This window comes from Bactrocera oleae, chromosome 4, assembly GCF_042242935.1.
Source record: "Bactrocera oleae isolate idBacOlea1 chromosome 4, idBacOlea1, whole genome shotgun sequence".
Classification (NCBI taxonomy): Eukaryota; Metazoa; Arthropoda; class Insecta; order Diptera; family Tephritidae; genus Bactrocera; species Bactrocera oleae.
Genome location: NC_091538.1, coordinates 30,848,242 through 30,854,251, shown reverse-complemented (window position 1 = coordinate 30,854,251; position 6,010 = coordinate 30,848,242). Strand labels below are relative to the sequence as shown.

Sequence of the window (6,010 nt, the reverse complement as noted above, 5' to 3'; positions counted from 1 at the left end):
TACCTTTTTTATGCTAATTAAATACAATTTTAGCCATGAAACATTACGCTTAGTAGTGGCGCAGTCACCGTCTTGCAGAGCAATTGGAAACTGCAGACTTCCTTATCGAGAGTCACTTTATCACTGCGCAGTGACGCGAGAAAGTGAAGTTGCTATAAAGGTTGAAGAGATAATTGTTGCGTCTTTGAACACATGTCAATTCCAGTGCCCATCAACATTTTAACCAAATATTAGTAAAAATTTTTTTTAATCTCTTATTAAAAAACATAATTTAAAAAGAAAATAAGAATAATAATTTAATGATTTTTTTCATTACGATAAATATTAAACTGGTAATAGTCGCCAAATATTTAATACTATTTAAAACATTAATTGAACCGATACAATTTAAATATTAAAGATATTCTGCAAGTACTGCAAATGTAGGTTTCAAATTATGTATTTTTTTGATGTTGAAGAAGAATTTTGGGGATTCAAATTTATAGACACATTTGAGTAGGACGCCAATTTTCCAGTGGTTGTCAGGACTAGAAAACTTACAATCTGGATCAACCGGCTATTTCCGGTTAACCCATTTACAGCTAATGGTCGATTTTTTGACCAGTAACTGAAAAATCATGAAGTTGAAAATAAGCGAGATATGTCCTGAAAGCAATATTTGAATGTAATGTTGCATCTTTCTATGCTTGACACTATAAATCTAACAGCAAATTGTTCTGTGGTTTTTCTTGATTACAGCGTACTTTTACGAAAAAAGTGACATAAAAAGTATAATCAAAGCACACAAGACGGGTAGTCTTGTAATGTCCGGAAAATGTAAAAATCAACTGAAAACTTATTTCCAAGTCATGGAATATTCGAGAACTTTTTTTCTAAATATTTCCAGAATAGAATTATCCAGAAGCTGCCTAGGTCATGAATATAAAAAAGAACCCTTCCAGGCAAAAGTTAGTCGGTTGTTGTCCACGAGCCCGAAAAGGTCTTCATTTGTGATTCGCAAGTACGCCTGCCTACTGCGCGGCAGTAATGTTACGCAAAAGATACCGGAGTCAAAAAGAGATTGAGGAGATAATGGGCACGCTGATCATAAATGCGAGTACTTAGTGGTCTTGTCTCTAGAAACTACAAATGTCTCATCTCGGAAAAAATCTATGATCAGCAGCAAATACTGAACAATGAAAGTGTGTTTCTACCTCACGCAATAGCTAGCCACATAGAATTAAGGGCGTACAATGAAGATAATTCAATAAACTGATGAGCCAACTCACCTCGTTGGGATATTATGCCACCGGGACCATTCGTTACAATCGCGAAAGAAAGCGGCCGACTACGGAACGACAATTCTCTTGCTACCATTGCATCGAATCATGAGGCAATTGAAACACTGCATCGTGTGAAGCTATGGAAAGGCGGCAAGAAAAATGATGTTGGTATGCCACACAGCGTAAGAGCATACAATAATCGAAAGGGTGGCGTTGATCTCTTCGATAATGCCATGAACAAGTATCCAATTCATGTTCGAGGCAAAGGTGGTATTCGTCACTAACAATAAATGAGTTGGATGCCGCAATGGGGAATGCTTGAAAGATCCATTGCGCTGTTCTCAAATACGAGAAGGGAAAGTCACGCACCACCGAAGAATCTATGACACAAACACCATAACCATTGGAACAATTACAGCTCCGTATTTACGTTGCAGAATATTTGCTGCCAATGGCAATACCGTCGATTTTGATCCCGAGACGTTTACTCCGCTCTGGCGGAAAAGGCGCCGCTCTGGAGAGTGTTCGTTAAGACAAAGTTGGCCATGACATTGACAAATTAGAGAAGTCTCTTCGTTGCGATATAGCATTACATGTATTGTGTTTCAATCAATTCTAATTAAAACACTTTGAAAACTTTTTTCTAATATGCATCTTTTTTCATTTTGTAAAAAATTTAATGTGAAATTGAAATATTAAACAAAATAAATTATAAATACTAATAAAACACTGATTTATATTAGTGAGTCTCGTTTTCGACTTTTCCACAACATTCCCGTGGCTAAACGGCTTAATGTCAAAATCAAAAAAAAATTAAAACCGTCGAGTTTTTTTCACTATAAGCAGAATAAAAAGTTTGAATAAAATCAATGCAGTGTAAGGTTAAGTAAATTGTCGAAAATCGTCAGCACAAAAGAGAGAAAGAGTGGGTTTGGTTTTATGAATTTGATCCCCAAACGAAATTTTAATTGGGTTGCTCTATACAGACCTCTGTAAATTTATTTAGAACTCATGATTTTGGGCTTTTTGGGTAATGCAGTAAATGCTGGCAACACTGCTTAGTTTGCACTGCTGATTTAATGTTCGGTGCCTTTGCATAAAATTTCTTCTTAATACTCTCATTGGCGAGTTAGATATGTAGAAAAAATTATAATTTTTCTAATAGAAAGGTACAAAAAGAGAGTTAATCGTGTAAAAAAAATTAATTTAGTTATTGGGAATTCCTACAATCTACAAATATAGTAACATAAATAACTTACAATAACATTTTAGCTAGCACAGTTGGTTTTGATGTAATTTTTGGTCCAACTACTTTTCAAATATTACAAGTTTTGCGCGTTTTTGCGCAACAATAATGCTTTTTCAAATTTTCCATTTTGAAGGTTTGTTTTTTCGAACTAGTTGCGTCCAGGCCCGACGAGAGGGGAGGGGGTCAGGAGTGATTCGTCCCGGGCCCGGAGTTCTCGAAAGGGCTCCAAGAAATAAATAGTTAAAAATTACAATGCTTTTGATAGGTAATTAATTCGAACATTTATTTAAACGTTGTGATTAGCGATAAGGCGTTCTTGCGTGCATTTACAAAAAAAAAACAGACCCGTACATTCGCACAAACTGGTAAAGTAAGTAAGAGTCGGCATCAATTTGCAAAACATTGAAAATGTTTAACATTGGAAGATTGCCGTGGATAATGGTTGTAATATGAGCTGTAAATATAAAGGAGTGCAAAATCACATCCAACGCAAATATAAGTATGCCGTTCTTTTGCCCTGTGTGCTCACACGCCGAATTTGGTTCGAGTTGACTTAAGCCGAGTCCCCGAGCAACAATTTTTTTTCGTGTCGTTCAAAAATCTTTCAATATTTTCAGTAGCAGCACACATCGTTGGGAAATTCTGAAATCCAAAATACCCAATTCACTAACACAAGGTGGTTTGCCAGAATCAAGCCATTTGCGGAAAATCTTTCCGGATTGATAAACTCACAAAAATTTGTTCCACCTAACATCAACAAGAGAGTTAATTTAATACAGAAGTGATGAGAGTATAAAATACTACGTCGTATTTGACTTATTATTCCAAAATATTGAAGTAGTAAGTGGGAAGATAGTTAATAACATTAATAAAGTATTAGAAACATTTCTTTAGGGAGGGCGCGCAGAACAAAGTTTTTATCATTTTCTTAAGAGCCTTATGCAAAAACTGATGTAAACAAACGTATGTGTGTGAGTTTGCATCTCTCTTTAACACATGGGTGTTCGCAATTGATTGAGTTATCACTGAAACGCTATCATAGTTGTAATTTGTCAATTATGACTGTAAATCTATCACAAGTGAAAAATTCTTTTGCGCAGTTGATAATATAATTTATATTTCTTTAATAAATTGAAACCTTTTAATTTTAAAAATTTATATTATAATAACATACATAAATATAAAAAAAGTGTAATAAAAATATAATTAAACAATAAATTATGAAAAGAAATTTTCAGTTAATTCCATTCTTGCTCTCAAAAGCTCTGCTATACATATTTCTCCAGTTCATGAATATTTCGGGATATAAAAAGGCCTAAATAAAAATTAAAATTAATTAAAGATATAATATTATTTTAAAATTAATAACTTACGTATATTATAATTGAGCCTTTGTTATTTATTTATTTTTAATAAAACAAAAATAGTTATTGCACTGAAGCACGCAACACTTGGTTCATCGCACGAAATAACAGCTACATAAGAATTTCACAAACTCTCAAAATTCTTTGGAAATGTATACTGTCTCCTTTGCATGTATACAGAATTTGCTTTTGGAAAAATCGTAAACATTGACAGTCATTTTACTGTTCATATGACATAATAAATGTGAGTGTATTGGTGTACCCATCAGCAGTTTCTTGTAGGGTTGCTAATACTCAATGTAGCTTCATTACAATCTTACCACTGGTGTATAACTCAATGTATGTGTATGCGTGCGTGTATATTAGCAGTTCTCGCTAACGACAAGCGACTTTTAACAGAGAACGTATATCATAGAGAAGGTTCATGGTGTGCCGATTGTCAAAATGTTCCTCTTGACGGATTGTTACTCGCCAACTTAAGAGGATCTCACCTCAAACAAATTATAAGCGGATTTCACCAGAATTTTACCCCTGCGGAGCGCAAAATAGCAGAATTGAGCATTTTGAATGTTAAATGAGAAAAATAATGCTAAATTCAATGTTAAGAAATGTACGCTTACAGATTCGTATATTTACAATGCGCAAACGACTTTGCATATAATTTTAAGATATTCTGCATATACAGGGCGGCTCACGAATCGTGCTACAAAAATTAACCGTAATAACTTTCTTTTTAGTCAATGCATTACATACATTTTTTTTATTGTATAGAAAATTTTATTTTATTTAAACAATTAATTATTCCTCCATGCTCAACCACGCATATGCGACACCTAATTCGGGATTGCATCATCTATCTATTTAATGGACTGCTTCAGTTCAGTCAGATTTCTGGGTTTGATTTTGTACACCTCTTGCTTGACATAACCCGATAAGAAAAGACGAAGCGGTCCCAAATATTCTTATACATATATATGTAAGGATATGTATAATTATGTGTGCATGTAAACAAATATTAAAGTACCCATTATAATTGTTAATTTGTCTATATGCAACGTATGTATGTAAATATGTACACTCATTGTTTCATGGGATATCAGAACCATACACACTCTTACAAACATACATCGTATATGGCAAGTGCAAAATCAACCCTTATTCATATACAACGTGGCATGCGTAAATGGAAACAAAGTCAACAAGTCATGTGCATATATACGGGCAGATGTGTGTACAAAAAATTCGCATATTTACATACGCACATTCTTTGAGAAATACAGTCAAACCCGGTTAAGTGCCAAAACCAAAGTTGCAGATTTTTTGTGCTTTGTAGTACATAAACGATTGTGGTACTTAAGCGACTGGTACCAAAAAAATAATTTCTATGTATTTAAAAAAAATTACCGTTTTCCTTAAAAAATTAAGAAACAAAACGTGAGATGCAGCAAGACACAGGCAGATAAGAGGGATTGGAGGAGTGATACTTAACCGGGGTTTACTGTTTACATAAATCAGAGGAATATTGAATATTTTCTTTAAAAAGTTTTTTGAATTGTAAATCGACAAATATACTATGTTGTCACTTTTATTCTAAAATATTTTAATACTCATATTTGAGGGGTTGTCACTTTTCCCTTCTAGAGGGAATATCAGAAATTTGTTCAATTTATGATTTTTAGCTTTTGCCATCGTCGCGAAAAGAAGCTTGTTGGCAAACGCATGCTCGTGGGGATGTGAGGGTATCTGTTTTTATGAATGAAGCGAGGTTGCTTGTTAAAAGTACGCCTGCGTTCGTGAATGAAAATGTTGTTGTTGTGTAATTTACTATAAATTTGGGCTTCGCCTATTTGGCTGACATATTGACTTGTGACGATTGTTGTTTTTGTAGAACAATGTTTGTAGTTTTTGCGGGTGACATATTTACATGTATACGCACACACATATGTAGGTTGGTTTGTGTATTATTTGTTCGGCAATTTTATGTAGATATATGCGTGTACATATAAATCAATGCGCGCACATAAAGTGTATTGATAAGTGATAAAATCATGATTTGACTTTCTGAATGCGTACATTCAAATACATACGTACATACATATGACTATAAGATTAATATGATAAAAGATGTACATACG

The 6,010-nt window shown here is 33.9% G+C and overlaps 1 long non-coding RNA gene across 1 annotated transcript; it reads right to left on the bottom strand.

The window, feature by feature from the left end:
• Nucleotides 1-3,650: 3,650 nt before the first annotated feature.
• Nucleotides 3,651-4,336, bottom strand: LOC138857143 (uncharacterized). The gene is made up of 2 exons (XR_011396145.1): nt 3,885-4,336; nt 3,651-3,826 (listed from the first exon to the last, which is right to left on the bottom strand). It is a non-coding gene; the product is annotated as an uncharacterized lncRNA (long non-coding RNA).
• Nucleotides 4,337-6,010: the final 1,674 nt, after the last annotated feature.